The 16,099-nt window shown below is 52.0% G+C and overlaps 1 long non-coding RNA gene across 1 annotated transcript in view; it reads left to right on the top strand.

Moving 5' to 3' along the window:
- LOC116747411 overlaps nt 1–10,061 on the top strand; it is a 31,415-nt gene extending 21,354 nt beyond the window's left edge. The window contains exon 3 of the long non-coding RNA XR_004348035.1: nt 7,246–10,061. This is a non-coding gene — a long non-coding RNA (uncharacterized LOC116747411). The remainder of the gene's footprint in view (nt 1–7,245) is intronic.
- Nucleotides 10,062–16,099: the final 6,038 nt, after the last annotated feature.

Here is a 16,099-nt window from a genome sequence, read left to right as displayed (position 1 = left end):
GTGGAAGACTGCTGTCTGTGAACCAAGAAATGGTCCCTCACCAGACACTGAATCTGCTGGTGTCTTAATCTTGGACTTCCCAGCCTCCAGAACTGTGAGAACTAATTTTCCATTGTTTGTAAACCACCATTGTTTGTAGTCATGGTCTTTCGTTGGAGCAGTCTGAATAGACTAAGACACTCTTCATCCTGAGCCTCAGTTTGCTTGTTTGTATAGTAGAAATAATAAGCCTTGAATTATTCAGGATTTTAACTGGCTCACGGTATGGGAAGTGTAGAGATGGAAATATTGGGGTGGCCTTCTCTGTCAGCCAGTCACTCTGTCAGTCTCCATGTGTCTCTTGGTTTCTCAGTCTGCCTCTACATCTCTCTTGGCTCTGCTTGTCTCTTGTCCGATGGCCTCACTTTCTCCTACTGCACACGGGCTTCCTTGATGTGGTGAGTGAGGACAGGAGGACAGGGCCATGGGCAGCACTGGGCTATGTCTTTCCAGCTCAGCCACACCAGGGAAACAGAGAGCATCTCTACCAACATCCAAATATAAAATACCAGGGCAAGAGTCTGATTGGCTGAGCTTGTCTATTCCTGGGCCAATCGCTGTGGCCAGTTGGAGATGAGATGCTCCTATTGGCCAGATCTAGGTCACATGTCCACCCTTCTGGTTGGAGAGAGAGGTGCTGTGATTAGCAGTCTCACTAGAATCACTTGGAGTGGGACTAAGGTGATTAGCCCCAACTAACTCATCACGCTTACCACGTGCCAGCACTGTTAAGAAGTACCTTAAATGCACTAATTCATTTCGCTCTCGGAACAATGATCCCATTATTCAGGAAAGGAACTGAGGCAGAGAGGCACACAGCTGGTGAGTAGTGCGGCTGGGATTTGAACTTCATCTGGTTCCAGAGCTCCTGCTTGTGCTTCACCTAAAGATCAACTCTAATAGTTGCAGAGTTACCAGAAGCAGAGGGGAGGGCTGGTTGGCAAACAGATGCCCATTTCCCTTCTACCACCCATGGGATCTTTTGATGACATGGAAGGCACTCAAACCTGGGCTTGGCACACAGTGGGCTTTTGGGGATGGAAGTTCCCTTCCCTTTCCTTGGGGAGGCAGGGCACCAGCTTCTTCCCCGGGGAACTGGGTTGGTGTGCACAGTTGAAAGGGCTCTATGGTTGTAATCCAGCCTGAGCTGCTCAGGAGGACCACTGCTCCCTCCCTTGATGGCAGCACTGGAGGAAACCATTCCGGCCCTCCTCCTGCAGCCCCCACTGCCCCCCGCAGAGGTCCTTCTCTCAGTGCAGACAGAGCCCGGGCGAGGGTCTGGGGTTGGGGTCGGGTCTGGAGTCTGAGGGCGTCTTGCTGCTGGGGCATCGTGTCTCCTCCTAGGTGTCACGCTCCTTCCCTCTGTGTTATCCTTGGAGCCCATGGGTCATGGGCTCACCGGGGGCTGGGGTGGGCCTCCGCTGGGTACACAAACACCAGTTGGCCATCCAGTGACCAATGAACAAGGGGAGCCCTCAGCAGAACTCGATAAGGTTTCCAAAAACAAGACTGGGCCTCCTGGAATGTGTTCCTCCCTCCTGCTGGTGGCTGCTAATTTATGCTAATCAGATGCATGAAAACCCCAAGTCCCCAGTGGGTCCAGGGTGACAGGGAGGATCCAACTGGCTGAGCAGGCGATGAAGTGGACCTGTGTTTCCCTGGCTGCCTGGTCCCTTACCTGGGCCCCCAGAGCGGCCCCGGTTCTCCTTAACCCCTGCCCTGCTGAGCCAGAGGGGCCCCGTCTTGTCCTGGGAGGGGAGGCAGGGTCCCTAGGGAAGGTCAGGGAGATGGGGCTTCCAGACACATAGGCTGTGTGCCTGGGGAAAGGCAGGTCCTTGACAGACATTATCTCATTGACTCCTCTCCCGATGCCCCCATAGGAGTCACAGTGGCCTTGAGGATACAGAGGCCAAGAGGGGTTTAGAGACTTGCCTGGAAACGGGAGCAGTTGGTGACAACTCTGGTGTCAGGCAACCGGGGGCTGAGCTCCTGGATTGGCCACTTAACACTGTGCGACCTTGAGCAAGCTGCGGAACTTTTGCGCCTCAGTCCCCTCATCTGCAAAATGGGGATGATACCAGTTCTTCCTTCAGGGGTGTGGAGGGATCGGATGAGAGGCTGCACAGGTGGGTAGGCACTCAGCTGCTTCGTCCATGACCATCAGCAAACCCTGCAGTGGAGCTGGGGGCGGCTCCGGTATCCGACTCCGGAACCTGGCCTCTTCCAGAGGCCTCAGGCTCCTTCCTCGATGAGGATTCTGAGGACAAGGACATTCCCAAGGCCCAGACCCTTTCCATCCAAGGCTCCTACCTCGTGCTGTATGCCCAAGGGCAGGGGGTCCCTGGAGCTCGCTCTTGGCTCCTCCAGGCCCTCGGTGGGCAGCCCTGGGTCATGGGAAGGGCACAGGATTCAGGATCAGGGGTGTGGCCTCGAGCCCAGGTCCGCCTCTTTCCCTTTGGGTGGTCAGATCGTGGCCTCTGGCCGTGGCTGAGCTCTGAGTGTGCGGGGCATGGTCATCCCACCTCTTTACCTTTGCCTGTGCTGCTTCTAGCACCAGAAGTGCCTTTCTCGCTCCCCTCCTCTCTCCTGGGCACAGACTGCATCTGCAAGCCCCCTCGAGGCCCATCTCCTTTATCAAGATCCCTGGCTGAGATTCCGCGTCCTCGATCTGCCGCTGCTGCCCCCATTCTCCTCACCTATTCTCCTGCCCATCCACCGCTCGCTCAGTTGCTCCCTTCGGTGTTAATTTGCACTCAGCCCTGTGCCCACAACCTACAAGGAATGGACAAAGCATACTTCCGCTCTTACAGTTTTAGTTTTCTTTCTCTGGCCTCAGTTTCCCCATCTGTCCAATGCTGGAAGGGGTGACACCCTGAGCGTCTGAGGGCTTGGCAGTTGGGTCATCCTTCTCTGGCTATACTGCAACCCCTGGCAATGTGAGGGAGCCCAGAGACAAGGAGATGGCTTCCTTGGGCTTCCAGAATCATCAGGGCCACAGTGATCAGGTGATTCTGGGTGGTCTATCTGGGGGCCTGGACCTTGCAGCCATGAAAAATTACCTTAAGTTTTCCATGGAGAGAAAATCCCAGCCCCGGCCACGTGAGTTATTTTGGGACACCCTGGCTGGTGCTCTCTGCTCTTGTCCAAATAAACTGGCCGCAACCAGTGAGGCCTGGAAGGCCCCGCCCTCTCTTGTTTATGGCCCTGCCAGCCTTCGTGGCTGGTCAGTGGCTGGAATCGGCGTATACCCTGGATTCTCTCGGCCCAGGCTGGGTGGAGTGGGCACAGGATCCTAAAATATCCTGACCTCTTAATGGCAATGTGGTCTCTGGGCCGAGCAAGGGCATCCAGAAATGAAGAAAAAGAAAATGAAAACAAACATAAACAATCCCAGTGTCACGCCTCTGTGAGGCTTCCCGAGTGTGACGGGGCATGTGATACAGCCTGACACCAGGAAGAAAACCATTTTCCTGTCAGCTGATCACGAAAACATATGCAGCCCACAGGATGGGGCAAAACAACTGTGTAATTTTTCCACTGGTGCTTCAGCCCTTACAGAGTTGGCTACTGTTGACTGTGCAGGTGTCCAGGGGTCTGTCTTCCTCTTTCCCATCCACCTTGTCCCCTCACCTAGGGGCTTGTACCCTGCTGCTAGCTTTCTATGGGGTCCTGCCCAGAGACTGGTGTTCCCATCTCGCCTGGGAGGGCCAGAGAAGGCCTTGCTGTCCTCCACTGAGCAGGCCTGGGTCTTTGCAAACCTTCTAGCACAGCATCCTCAAGACAAAGCTTTCTCAGGGGTGGGTCATCATATCAGACAGCTTTGGTGACTAGCAGGGCTAAAAAAGTCCCTTGACTCCGCCACCAGCAGTGAGACAGGGAGGGGACAAGCTCCGAGGCAGGGCCTGACCTCCTTGTCTTTCCATGAGGGCAACAGCAGCTTCAGCAGCGACCACTTACTGAGCATCTACTGTGTGGCCGTCACGGTGCCAAGCACTCTGAACAATCTCATTTAATGCCCACGGCAACCCTGTGCAGGAGAGTCTATTCAGAGACACGCTAGCAAACAGGCCCTCTGAAAAATAAAACAAATCACAGTTCGTACCGCCTGGTAGTACCTGCCAATTTCCATGGTGTAAATGCTTCCACCGTGGCTGATGAGGTCGCTGACCGCAGAGTTAGGAACACGCGTGCGCAGTTAGCCACACAAGCCGGTGGGAGCCTGCCCCAAGCATGCCCCTGTTCTATTCTTGTTTAACACACTGTAATTAGCAAGCGCAATTTGCAAACTCAGGTGTGAGGAGAGCAGCTTTCTTTCTATTGATAAATTCTGAACTGACCTTAATTTCTATGTGATGCCTTCACCGCATTAAGTTATGGAAACATCGGTCATTCCTGGTCCCCCTGGCCCCTGCCCCAGGGTTGTTGAAGGTCTGAGGGTCTAGGTAGCACTGGGACGCTGTTGGGAGGAGCACATTAGACCCTAGTGTTGTTATCTGCTGGCTTGTCCCTGTTCTTGTCTAGTCCTTGAGGGCACTGCTGAGTCCTCCCTCATTTCTCATCACCATGTCCCTTTGAAGCCACCAGCTCCCTGGGGCCATGTGGATGCCATGCCTGTGCCTCCGTGGGTGCAGGGGAGGATGTTCATTGCACCTGTCCCTCTGAGGGGAGAGCTCTCTGCTCACCGGCCATGGGGTGGGGCTCTGGCTGCCCTGTCCGCCCCCAGGAAAGGCCATGTCCCCAGCTCCTGTGCCAGGCGGGAGCTCCGATCTCACCACATCCCAGCTCTCTCCCTCTGTCTTGGGTCTCCAGAGCATCCGGAGAACTCCCACTCTAGTGGGGGCTCAGGGACCCCCAGCCTCCCAGCTGCCCCCACTGCTTCTTGTGTCTGTCCCCCTGCAGCCCCCAAATCTACCTGGTCTCAAGAGTGGGTGTCTCCGGTTCATCACCTGGGCTTCCACATTTTCTACACTATGGCAGAGTCTGGACTTTTGAAACTCAAAAGCCAGTGAATTTGACTCTTTGTTATCTGCACTCTTCTGGGTTATCCCTGAGGACAGCAGTGTGCCAGGCTGCCCCAAGGTGGGCACCGGGGAGCAGGGGGGCAGGAGTGGGACAGGACACAGAAAATTCTAGGGAAGGAGGCACTGGTGGATATTTCCACATGTTATCCTACCACGTGCTGATAAGGAAACAAATGCAGAAAGGTTCAGTGACCTGCCCCAAGTCATCCAGCAGGTCAGAGACTGAACCCGCTGAACCCAAGTCCCCGCAACTCCCAGACCCACAGAAGGCCATGGGTGAGTGAGGCAGAGCGAGGACGGAACTCAGGGCTCTGGTCTCCGTCTGGTGCTGGCCCCATGGGACCAAGTGCTGCCCAGAATCCTGGGAGGCCTCAGAAGGCCTGAGGGAGGGAGAAACACAAGAAGAAAGGAGCTGCTAGTGCCTGCTGCCCCACTGTGTGACCTCAGGCAGGGCTGTGCCCTCTCTGGATGTCCATTTCTCATTTCATTTGCTGGAAGTGCTATGAAGGAGGTAGAGGCGCTGGCCTCCTTCGAGGCAACACTCTTCTCCTCCTGGCCTTTCCCGGGCATCTTAGCTCGGGACTGAAGGCTGTAGATTCATGAAGTCCTCCTCCCCTCTCTAATTCTCTAATGATCTTGAACATTATAGAAAAGTTGCAGGTCAAGTATGAAAAATCATTTCCCCCCGACCCTTTGAGAGTAAGTTGCTGCTGTGGTGACCCATCCCCCTGAATATTTTAGTGTCTGTTTCCTACCAACAGGGACCTTATCCCCACAAACACGATTCGACCTGGAAATCAGGACACTGATGCTGACACATCTCAAAGGACGTTCTTGAGCCCCACAAGAGGTTGCCTGTGGCCCCAGGAATGTCCTCGCGTTGAGTCGTCCTCACGCTGAGTTGTCTCGTCTCTCCAGTCGCCTTGGGCCTGGAACAGCTAGTTCTTCATTTCCTCATCTATTCTTCACTTTCTTGGCCTTGATGCTGCTGAAGATGGCAGGCCAGCTGCTTTGCAGAGTGCGCCTCATTTGGGGTTTGTTTCCTCATGGTTAGATTCAAGCTGGGCCTCTTCAGCTGAGCTGTCACAGAAGTGATGCTGGGATTCCCACTACTTCCTGCAGGTGGCACGCACTTGGGATTTGCCCCGTTACTGAGGAAGCCGCTCCGGACCCTCGGCTGGGCTCGGCCTGCAGGCCTCTCCAGGGTCAAGTTACACTTTCCCCTTTGTATCGGAAAAGCATTTTCAGGGTGGTACTTTGAGGCAGTGCAAATTGCTGTTACTCATCACACTTCTAATTCATTTGTTCATTTATTCAAGGCGATAAATGATAATTCCTGTTTTATTCAGTGGGCGATAATGTGTGACTATCCTTTTTCTTCCGATGCTCAAGGGAAGCTGGAGGGGGCCCTTCTTGCTGGCTCTGTGGCTCCAATGACGGCCTCATTGCTCTTTGAGTTCTTCCTTACTTCCTGGCACAGAAAGGGCTTATCTCGTTCTGTCCCTGGCCTGACCCTGGAATCAGCCATTTCTCCAAGGAAGGGCCTCATTTTAAGCTTTCCATGTGATTCCCAAGTGAGGTACAACCAACAGTTATTGTATCATATGTGTGTGTATGGGTGAGTGTTAGATGTGTGTTGAGAGTATATTTATAAGATACATTAAAAAAAAGAAGAGCCCAGACATTTGACTGTGTTTGGGCAAGTTCTTATTTTTAAAAAATACACTAGAAGCTTTAAAAGCTGGGCGGCAGGGTGGAGGTCATGGGAAGGTGCTCTGGGCTTCTTGTGGATTCTTCTTTGCCCCCCGGCCTATGAGGTGTACGTCTGGGTCCCTCCTGTCTTGGCCGGCGTAGCTGGAGCTCAGAGGGGCACAGGCGAGGCTGGGGGTCCCGCCAGAGCAAACACAGCCCCTGCACAGGCCAAAGGAAAGAGCCCTGGGTCAATATTAGCTCGTGTGGAACAGGCCCGAGGAACGCGCGGTTTGTTCCATGTGGCCTCTGGGAGGGAGGGGACGGAGGCTCAGGAGCTCACGGGAGCCCTAGATGTCATAGGTCCAACCTCCTTCTGCGTGGATGGGGACACTGAGGCCTGGAGGTGGCGGGGACTTGCCTTGTGTCACAGTGTGAGTGGTGGGACTGGCCATCAGTGGAACATTCATTTGTGTTTTCCATTCTTTTCCTTTAGGTGCTTCTGATTTCTCCTCTGTGGCTTCTGAGAGGCAGCGGAAGGCAGGTCGGCGAGCACTGGACTGGGGGTCAGGGATCCTGGATTCTATTCACGATGGGACTCCGGGATGTTACTCTCTCCCTCCCTTTATCTCAAAGACCCCCTTTCCCTGCAAACCGTCATCTCTGCCCTTCTTTGCTTCTGCTCCACGAATTCAGGTCGTCAAACTCAAAAGTCACTGGGGGCCAGGTAGAGAAGGTAGCTGTGTGATGCGAGCAGTTGTGAGGTGGCAGGGTGAGCTGGAAAACACGGGCCCTGCATGACGGCACTCACGGTACAACGAGATGAACACACCAGCCAGTCACAGGAGGCACTGAGAGTTTGCAGGTCCTGTTGACTGTTTTCATGTGTAGCTGCCGGGAGGCAGACAGACAGACTACGTGCTTCCTCTCCTTGTCCTGTTGTCTCCCAGGACCCAGTGGAGAGGGAGGCCTGGCTGGGGCTGCAGCATCCAAAGCGCAGAGGAACATCCCAGGAGGCGCTGCAAAGCTCAGCCGTGAGACGCAGCCGCGAGAAGCAGGGACTGGGCTTACTGGGGCCTGGGAGCGACGTGATCCCTATTCTAGCCTTTGCGTTGGCTAGTCGAGATTTCATCTAAACTCTAGCTGCCGGGATGTGCACATTGACCGCCCACCTCCTGCCTTATCTGTGGGCCCTCGGCCTCCTATCGCCCAACTCCAGCTGCTTCCCCATCCAGCCTCCTACCACGAAGGAGCATCACTGACCGCCAACCACCGTCCACACCCTGAGACAACCTCCCCCCCCACCGCCAACTCCGACTCTCAGAGAAGCTGAGAACCAGCTTCTGCTCATCCTAGGCCGGCATCTGAGTTCCAGCTCTACCATGGACTGGCTGTAGGATCCTGGGCAAATTACTCAACTTCTCAAAGCCTCGGTTTTCTCATTTGTGAAATGGAAAGAGTGAGGTCTCACTGGCTCACTGGGTTGTTTTGAGGACTGAAGCAGATAAAGTAAGAGAGTTTGGTACAAAGCAGACACTTCTGTCATCCCCGGCTCCGAGGCTGTATCTGAGACTCAGGTCTCAGCACATCAGGCCTGGCTGGAGGCCTGCCTTCTCCTGGAAGCCTTCCCTGATTTCCACAGCCCAGGCTGAATTCCAAACTCCAGCCTCAAAGAATAAATAGATCAGCAGTTGGAGAGAGATGGGAAGCAGGAAGGGACCTTCTTCGTGAGCACTGAGGACAACCTCCTTTTTCTGAATCTCAGGGAAGAGACAGGACTTGAGCTAAGTTTGCACAGTGACTGAGGGACAGAGCTGGATCTAGAAGTCCCCACTGTTCCTCCTTCTGTAATCTCCCTGCTCTTCCCGTTTAATGTCCTTCCAAGTGATACAACCACCGAATATCCACGAGGGATGTCTCTCTTATTTGGTGAATGGGTAAACCGAGGCACAGAAGAATCTGTCTGGACACAAAGCAAGTAAGACCGGCTTCCAGTACGGTGCTCTTCCCAGCACAATGCTGGCCTCCTGTGATCTGCATCCCTTCCCTTCCAGTCACCCATGCCGGGAGGGGGGAAGCGGTGGACAAACGTTTATGACACCCATTCTGTGTCCATCCTCACCCCTGCCTGGTTGAGCCTCCACTCTAGACTAACACAAAAACAGGATGAACAGACTGTATAATTAGGGCCTGAAAAATGGTACAAATCAGGATACACAAGTAATTCAGAAGAGGGAATGATGTAGAAACAACAGCATAAAAATACTAGAAAAAAATGGAATATTTTTATAATCAGACACTTAAACAAATGACTATAACTTAAAATAGCAATGAATTCAAGTAGCCTTTAAAAATGGTAAAAAAAAATCCACAAGTGAATCAAAAGATAAACTGTGTGAAAATACTTACAACTTATATTACTAACAAAAGATTAACTTATGTAATATATAAAGAGCACCTCCAAATCAATAAGAAATAAATCACCAACCAATAGAAAATATGGGCAAAGGATCTGGACAGTTTTATTAGAAGAGGAAATACAAATGGCTCCTAAACATATGAAAATATTGTTAACCTTATTTATAAAATGAATTGAACTGCAATGCGAGCCATTTTTCATCTATCATGTTGATAAAGATCAAAAAGTTTGATAACTCACTGTGTTGGTGAGAATGTGGGAAACAGGCACTCTTTTACATTGCTGATGGGAGTGTATATTGGTACAAACTTTATGAAGAATGATTTGTCAGTATTGATCAAAACTGGCATGCTTGTACCCGTGAACCTAATAATTCCACCTTTCAGAATTTATCTTACATGTGTACTCAAACATGTGAAAGTGATGCATATAGAATGAGACCTACTGCTGTAGTGTTTGTAATTGCAAAAGTTTGGAAACAATCTAATAGCCACTCGTTAAAGGTTATTTAGTTATGAGATATGCAGCTGTAATAAAGAATGGGAACTCTCTTTATGCACTTAAATGCCACAGGCTCCAAACTTATCCTTCAGGGAACACCTGGTGCAGAACGTAAGGTAAGCTACTATTTTTGATAATGAGATGTATATGAATTTGCTTGTACACGTGTAGAAATCTCTGGAAGGAAACACTAGAAACCAGGTCATAGTGTTTCCCCAGGGGAGGTTAATAGGGCAGCTTTTGGACAGGGCTTGGATGGATACTTATTTTTCACTGTATATCTTTTTGGACTTCCCTGGTGGTCCAGTGGCTAAGACTCCGCCCTCCCAATGCAGGGGGCCTGGGTTCAATCCCTGGTCAAGGAACTAGATCCCACATACCACAACTAAGAGTTTGCATGCGGCAACTAAAAAAGATTCTGCATGCCGCAACTAAAGATTCCTCATGCCACAACTAAAGATCCTGCATGCCTCAACGAAGATCCCACACACAGCAACTAAGACCCGGTGCAGCTAAATACATAAATAAATAAAAAATAAAATTTTATACCATGTGCATGTTACCTATTCAAAAATAAATTTTAAAAAGTGAATGGTAAGGGTATGATTTTACCCATAGGGAGAATGTACTCCCAACAAACCCATTCTCCCCTGGAATCCTCAGTTTCTTAGTCTGTAAAATGGGAACAAGAACAGCACCTTCCCAGAGTGAAAATGAGACTATGCGTGTGAAAGGCCAGCCCTCCAGAGATGCCCTGTGATACTGCCCCTTCAGTTTCCCTGGACCTTATCACTACCCTCTGTCGTCCTGGGAACCCCCCAGGAGGCAGGGCTCAGCCCCCTGCCCTCCTCAGGCCGGAGCACAGGGCTGTGTTGCTTAGCAAAGCACCTGGGGGGTGGGGTGGAAAATGTCAACATCAGATTAGCCCTGATGGGAAATAGCACGCTTCTCCAACCACAAACACCCCCACATTTCCCTCCAGTGTAAGGGGGTTTTGGGGGAATGGGGTGGGGCTGAGGTGGGTGATACCCGTGACACCTTCAGGCCTTGTACACCCAAGGCCTCTTGCCAAGGTATCCTTGTGCGGGGGTGGAGCATGCATCTGCAGGGGCTCCAGCCTCATGGCTGCCCTGCTCTATGGGATCCGGAAGAGCTCTGCCCCATAGAAAGTCTTGGCTTCCCTGGGGAGCTGCAAACAGAGCCCCTGATTAGTGGCTGCCAAAGAATAGACCCTGAAGGCCATAGGGAGCCACTGAAAATTCTTGAGCCAGACAGGGCTTGTTCCGAATCAGCCTTTAAGAAGTGTGATTGGCAAGGGGAAAGGTGATAGGCTGGGGCAGGGATAGATGCCTCAGGTGCCACCTGTCTAGTCCAATGTCCTTATCGTTATCTTAATTTTCATAGTGATTCTGCCAGAAAAGCAGGCCTATTGTTATACCTATTTTACAGATGAGGAAACTGAGAGAGGCAGTGAGACTAGCCCTAGGTCACACAGCTTACCAGGGGCGAAGGTGGGGTATGAACCCAAGTTTGTCCCCCTGCAAGGTCTGCGGATTTCCCCTAAACCTGATGCCTCTCGAACTGAGGGTCCAGCTATTTTTAGACCACCAAAGTCATCTTGATTATGCCTTTTACTAAGAGGTGGTATTGTCACCTGTCCCTGTGATGCTATTAATAATGTTGTGACTATTACTGCCCTCTGCCTTCCCCAGTTGAGTTTTGGCTGGAGTCACTGGGGCTGCCACCTGTGGCCCCAGGCTTGAGGCAGCCCCGACTGGCAGGAGGCCCTCACTTCGACTTCTACGAGTGGTGACTGGGATCTAGCTGGAGCTCTTTCAAACGGCAGGCCCTTGCAGGCGGGGCCTCTGTCTTGCCCACTGCTCCATCCCCGAGGCCTAGCACTGTACCTGGCACACAGTAGGCAGGCAGTAGAAGCTTGTCAAATGAATACAGGGATGAGGCTGTCACCTGTCAGATTAGCATCTCTGCACTGTCCCCCCAGAGGAGGCGCCGGAACAGACCCAGGTTCCCTGGACCATAAGGCCAGCGTGGATGGGGCTGCAGGGTCTGAACAGGGCATCCTCACAAGCACAGAGCTGGACTTCAGGCACCTGGGCAGATTCTGTGCGAGGAGATGCGACCTTCGAGTCAGGCATGTGTCCTAGGTGGGCTTCTTGTAGTTTGTCCAGTGCTTTTAATGGTTAAATTATATATATATATTCATGTCAATTATGCCTTTTGCTAGGAGGTGGTATTGTTACCCATCCCTGTGATGCCATCTCTCTCTCTCTCTCTCTCTCTCTATATATATATACATATATAAAATCTATCCATCTATTCATTGATTCTGAATTGGTGGCCCAGACCACCTCCTCTTCAGACACTTGTAGGAGGGCAGAGGGCCCTGAGGTCCAGGTCTGACAGCAGATCCAGCCCTCCAAAAGCCCTCGGGCCAAAGAAACGCCTTCCCTCCTGGGAGAGTGTGTGGTCTGGGCCTGGGCAGCAGCCCCCGGAGGCTGCTCAGCCTGGGGGCCGCTTCTCCTTCTGCCCCAGCCTCTCTCCACAGCTAAGTCCAGTGGGAGGTGGTGGTACTGGGGCCCTGGAGGTGGGGATGGAGAAAGGCAGAGGATTTGGGAGGTGAGAGGGAGGCTGAATCCACAGGGCTTGGTGACTGGGAGGAAGTGAAGGTGAGGGTAAGGTGAGAGGGGTGCTGGGCGATGGGGAGGCTGGAGGGTCCACACGCAGAGGGCTTGGTTTGGGGCGTACTGAGTACAAGGTGGATGCAGGGGTACGGGTGGGTGGGGCTGAGGCTCAGAGGCACACCTGGGCAGGGGTTCCCCAGAGCAGGGATGGTGGCCTGGGACGGCAGCAGTGGTGGCCGCAGAGTACAGCCCGGCCCCCTCTGGCCTGGCTTTCCAACATGACCAGGGTCTTGCCCACTGCTGGCAGGGAGAGGCCTTGACCACAATGGGGCTCTTCAGCCGCAGCCGGCCGGGAGCCGACCTTTCAGCAGTTGCTTGAGATTTACTGGAGACTCTGAAAGTGCTGCAGTCAGGAGGCCTGGGCTGACTGACCGGGGGCCTCACAGCTGTTTACCCAATGCCGAGAAGTTCAAGGGCAGCAACAGCCCAGACAGCCTGGAGGGTGTCCAGGCTCTGCGTGCAGCTTCTCAGGGTAAGTAACCTGCCTGGCACTGGGGCCTGGCCGAGGAGGGCCAGGCCTCAGGAGGATGGCTTTGGACCACGCCCTGATGTTACAGACAGGGACACAGAGGTTAGAGTGGGCAAGTGATTATCCCAAAGTGCCACAGCAAGTCTGTTCTCTAGCAGAGACCAGAAGCCAGGGTAGCAGAGGGAGCGGAACAAAGTGATTGAGAATTATCACTTATTGAAGTGAACTTGTTTATGTGGCTTCTTGTTTACTTACTATCTCCCCTACTACACTGTTCACCCCATGAGAGCAGGGACCTTGTCTGTCTTGTCCACTGTTGTGTCCCAGGCACCTAACACAAGCCTGCTGTTGAATGGATGAATCAAGTCAGAATTCCTGGGTAGGGTTTCTTTTTCTCACGGTACAGGATGACCAGAGAAAGGGGGTTCAGGCCTGTTACAGAGGCTTCATGATGCCATCAGAGCCCCAGGCTCTTTCCATCTTTCTCCTCAAGTATCCTTAGTCTTTTGTCCTCATGCTTCCAAAATGCCTGCTGCTCCTCCAGCCGTTGTGCCTACATTCCTGGTAGGAATAGGAGAGTTAGGACAACGGGTAGACAGCATGTACTTATAGAGTCTGTCCCTTTTTAATCAGAATAACCATAGTTTTCCTAGAAGTCCCTTAGTAGTGCTTTGGTCAGAACCATAAATATTAGTTCTCAGTCTTTCTTTTTAAAGAAATCTCTTCCAGGGACTTGGCTCTTTGCAGGGCCTATCACTTTTGTTGTTTGGTTGTTGTTGTTTTTATCTGATTAAGTAAAAATCCCCTATCTGGGGGAAATGCCCTAATGAGGTCATTCTTAATGTGGGGTTAATGGCAGGTGTTCAGCTTTGCAGGGACCTGGATCTTTGAGGCTCTTTCCGAGGGTGGGGTTGACAGCTGGGAGAAGGGAAGTGCTGCCGGAAACAGATGCTTCACAGGGATTACCCTCCAGTCCTCATAGCAGCCCTGGACACAGTACGACAGTTCCCACTCTAAAGCCTCAGAGCAAGAAAGAGGCTGGGTGGAGACTAGAGCCAGGAGGGGAGTTGGGTTCCCAGCTCCGGGATCAGCGTTCTTTTCCCCATAGACAGCACCGGTGGCACCCATGATCCAAGATGCTGGTGACTCTTTGGTGAATGCCCAGAGCTGATATTCCGCCAGAGGGCGCTGGCACGGCTCTTCATGCTATTTATAGCTAGCACCCTTTCCAACTGCGGTGCCATCACCCTAGAGCCTCCTACTCCGGAGCCTTGGCTGTCCTGCCCAGGCTGACTCTCTGAGGTCAAGGCCTAGCTCCCTTCCACACAAGTAGAGAGGGGCCCTCAGGTTGCACATGCAGGCCCCAGCCCCTGGTGAGCCTGCTGAGTTGGGGGGCAGGAGAAGGAGAAGGAGGCCTATGTCGTTTCTCATATTTTCCAGGCCTCTGGCCTTGGCCCTGCAGGTCCCAGCTCCAAACCTCAAAGGCAGACGTGAGGTGGTGAGGGCTACCAGGAGGAAATTATAGGCCAGTGGTCTGGCAGGAAGCTTGAGCCTCAGCCTGGGCGAGCCACAGAGGGTACCCAAGACCCCCCCCGGGGAAGAGAGCCCTGGAGTTACCCTTGGCTACACCACTCACATGCTTCCCAAGCAGCTGTCCCTGAGCAGGACCCGATTTCTGGTTCTGCTGTGGCCCAGCTGTGTGTCCTGTGGCAGGCCACTGTCCCCTTGGGCCTGCCAGGTCCACATCAACACCTTTATGCAGCCTTCCTCTCCAGGCTGGGTCTGGGGAAAGCTCAGCTGAGCTACGAGCTGGGAAAGCGCTTAGCTAATAACAGAAATAATCATAACAGCAATCATAATCAAAATAGCTCCCTGTGCTGGGTCTTTGCTGTGAGCCAGATCCTCCAAAGTGCTTTGCCTGGTTCATTGAAAGGACACAAGACTCCCCAACTCTTTTTTTTTTTTTTTAATTATTTATTTATATTTATTTTTGGCTGCGTTGGGTCTTCGTTGTGGTGCACGGGCTTCTCATTGTGGTGGCTTGACTTGTGTAGCACGGGCTCTAGGCGTGTGGGCTTCAGTAATTGTGGCACACGGCCTCAGCAGTTGTAGCTCGCGGGCTCTAGAGTGAGGCTCAGTAGTTGTGGCTCGTGGGCTTAGTTGCTCCGCGGCATGTGAGATTCTCCCGGACCAGGGCTCGAACCCGTGTCTCCTGCATTGGCAGGTGGATTCTTAACCATTGCACCACCAGGGAAGTCCCTCCCCAACTCTGTTTAAATATGAAACCTGATAGAGTCATGGGTTTTATTTTTACGTCCAGGCACGTGGGTGAAGAGGGAAGTTCCAAAGATGTTCTTCTGGCTTCACAAAGAAAACTCACAAGTAATTCTGCCTTTGAGGAAACAGAGGTGTCTGTTAAATATTAATATACCATGGCAGCAAATTATTAAGCAAGACAACCAGCCAGAATTATAGACTTTTTCTGGATTAAGACTTTCTAGGATATGGGAATCATCCCTGAAGTCAGGGAGTCTTAGAAGACTCTTTTGAAAGAAGTAGAATTTAAGAGGACAGTTTCCTAAGCAGTTTCATCTCTGCGGAGATGTGGAACATTTCATCCTCCTTATTTTGAATAGTTTGGAAGGTCTGAAGTTTTCAAAGCTTCCACCAGTGAACAAAGATAGTTTAAAGACTAGTCTGGAGGAGCTCAAAACTTGTCATTTGTAACGGAAAAGGGCAGAATAGGAGTCAGGGGCATATACAGCATTGCCACCTGCATGTGCGTTTTCTTATTTAGTCCTCACAGACGACGAGATGGGTGTTATCATTATCCCCACACTGTGCAGGAGGAAACTGAGGCTCAGAGAAGTCCATGACTTGTCCAAGATCACACAGCAGGAGGTCAAGGGCTGCACTTGTGAAGATGGGGACTGGGGCTTCCATGGAGTGTGCTGAGACTCCAAGGTCAGGGTCTCCCAGGTTCTACTGTGGACTCTGCTGAGTAGCTGTATGAGCTACCTGTTGCTGCTATAACAAATTAGCATAAATGCAGTGGCTTAAAACAACACACATTTATTATCTTACAGTTCTGGAGGTCAGAAGTCCAAAACGGATGTCACTGGGCTAAGATCAAGGGTTGCATTCCTTCTGGATAGGGGCAATCTGTTCCCTTGCCTCTTCCAGCTCCTAGAAACTGCCTGCATTCCTTGGCTTGTGGCCGCTTCCTCCATCTTCAGAGCCAGCAGTGTAGCATCTTGCA

The sequence above is a fragment of the Phocoena sinus genome, chromosome 1, assembly GCF_008692025.1.
Source record: "Phocoena sinus isolate mPhoSin1 chromosome 1, mPhoSin1.pri, whole genome shotgun sequence".
NCBI lineage: Eukaryota > Metazoa > Chordata > Mammalia > Artiodactyla > Phocoenidae > Phocoena > Phocoena sinus.
This window is presented reverse-complemented; position numbering and strand designations above follow the sequence as displayed.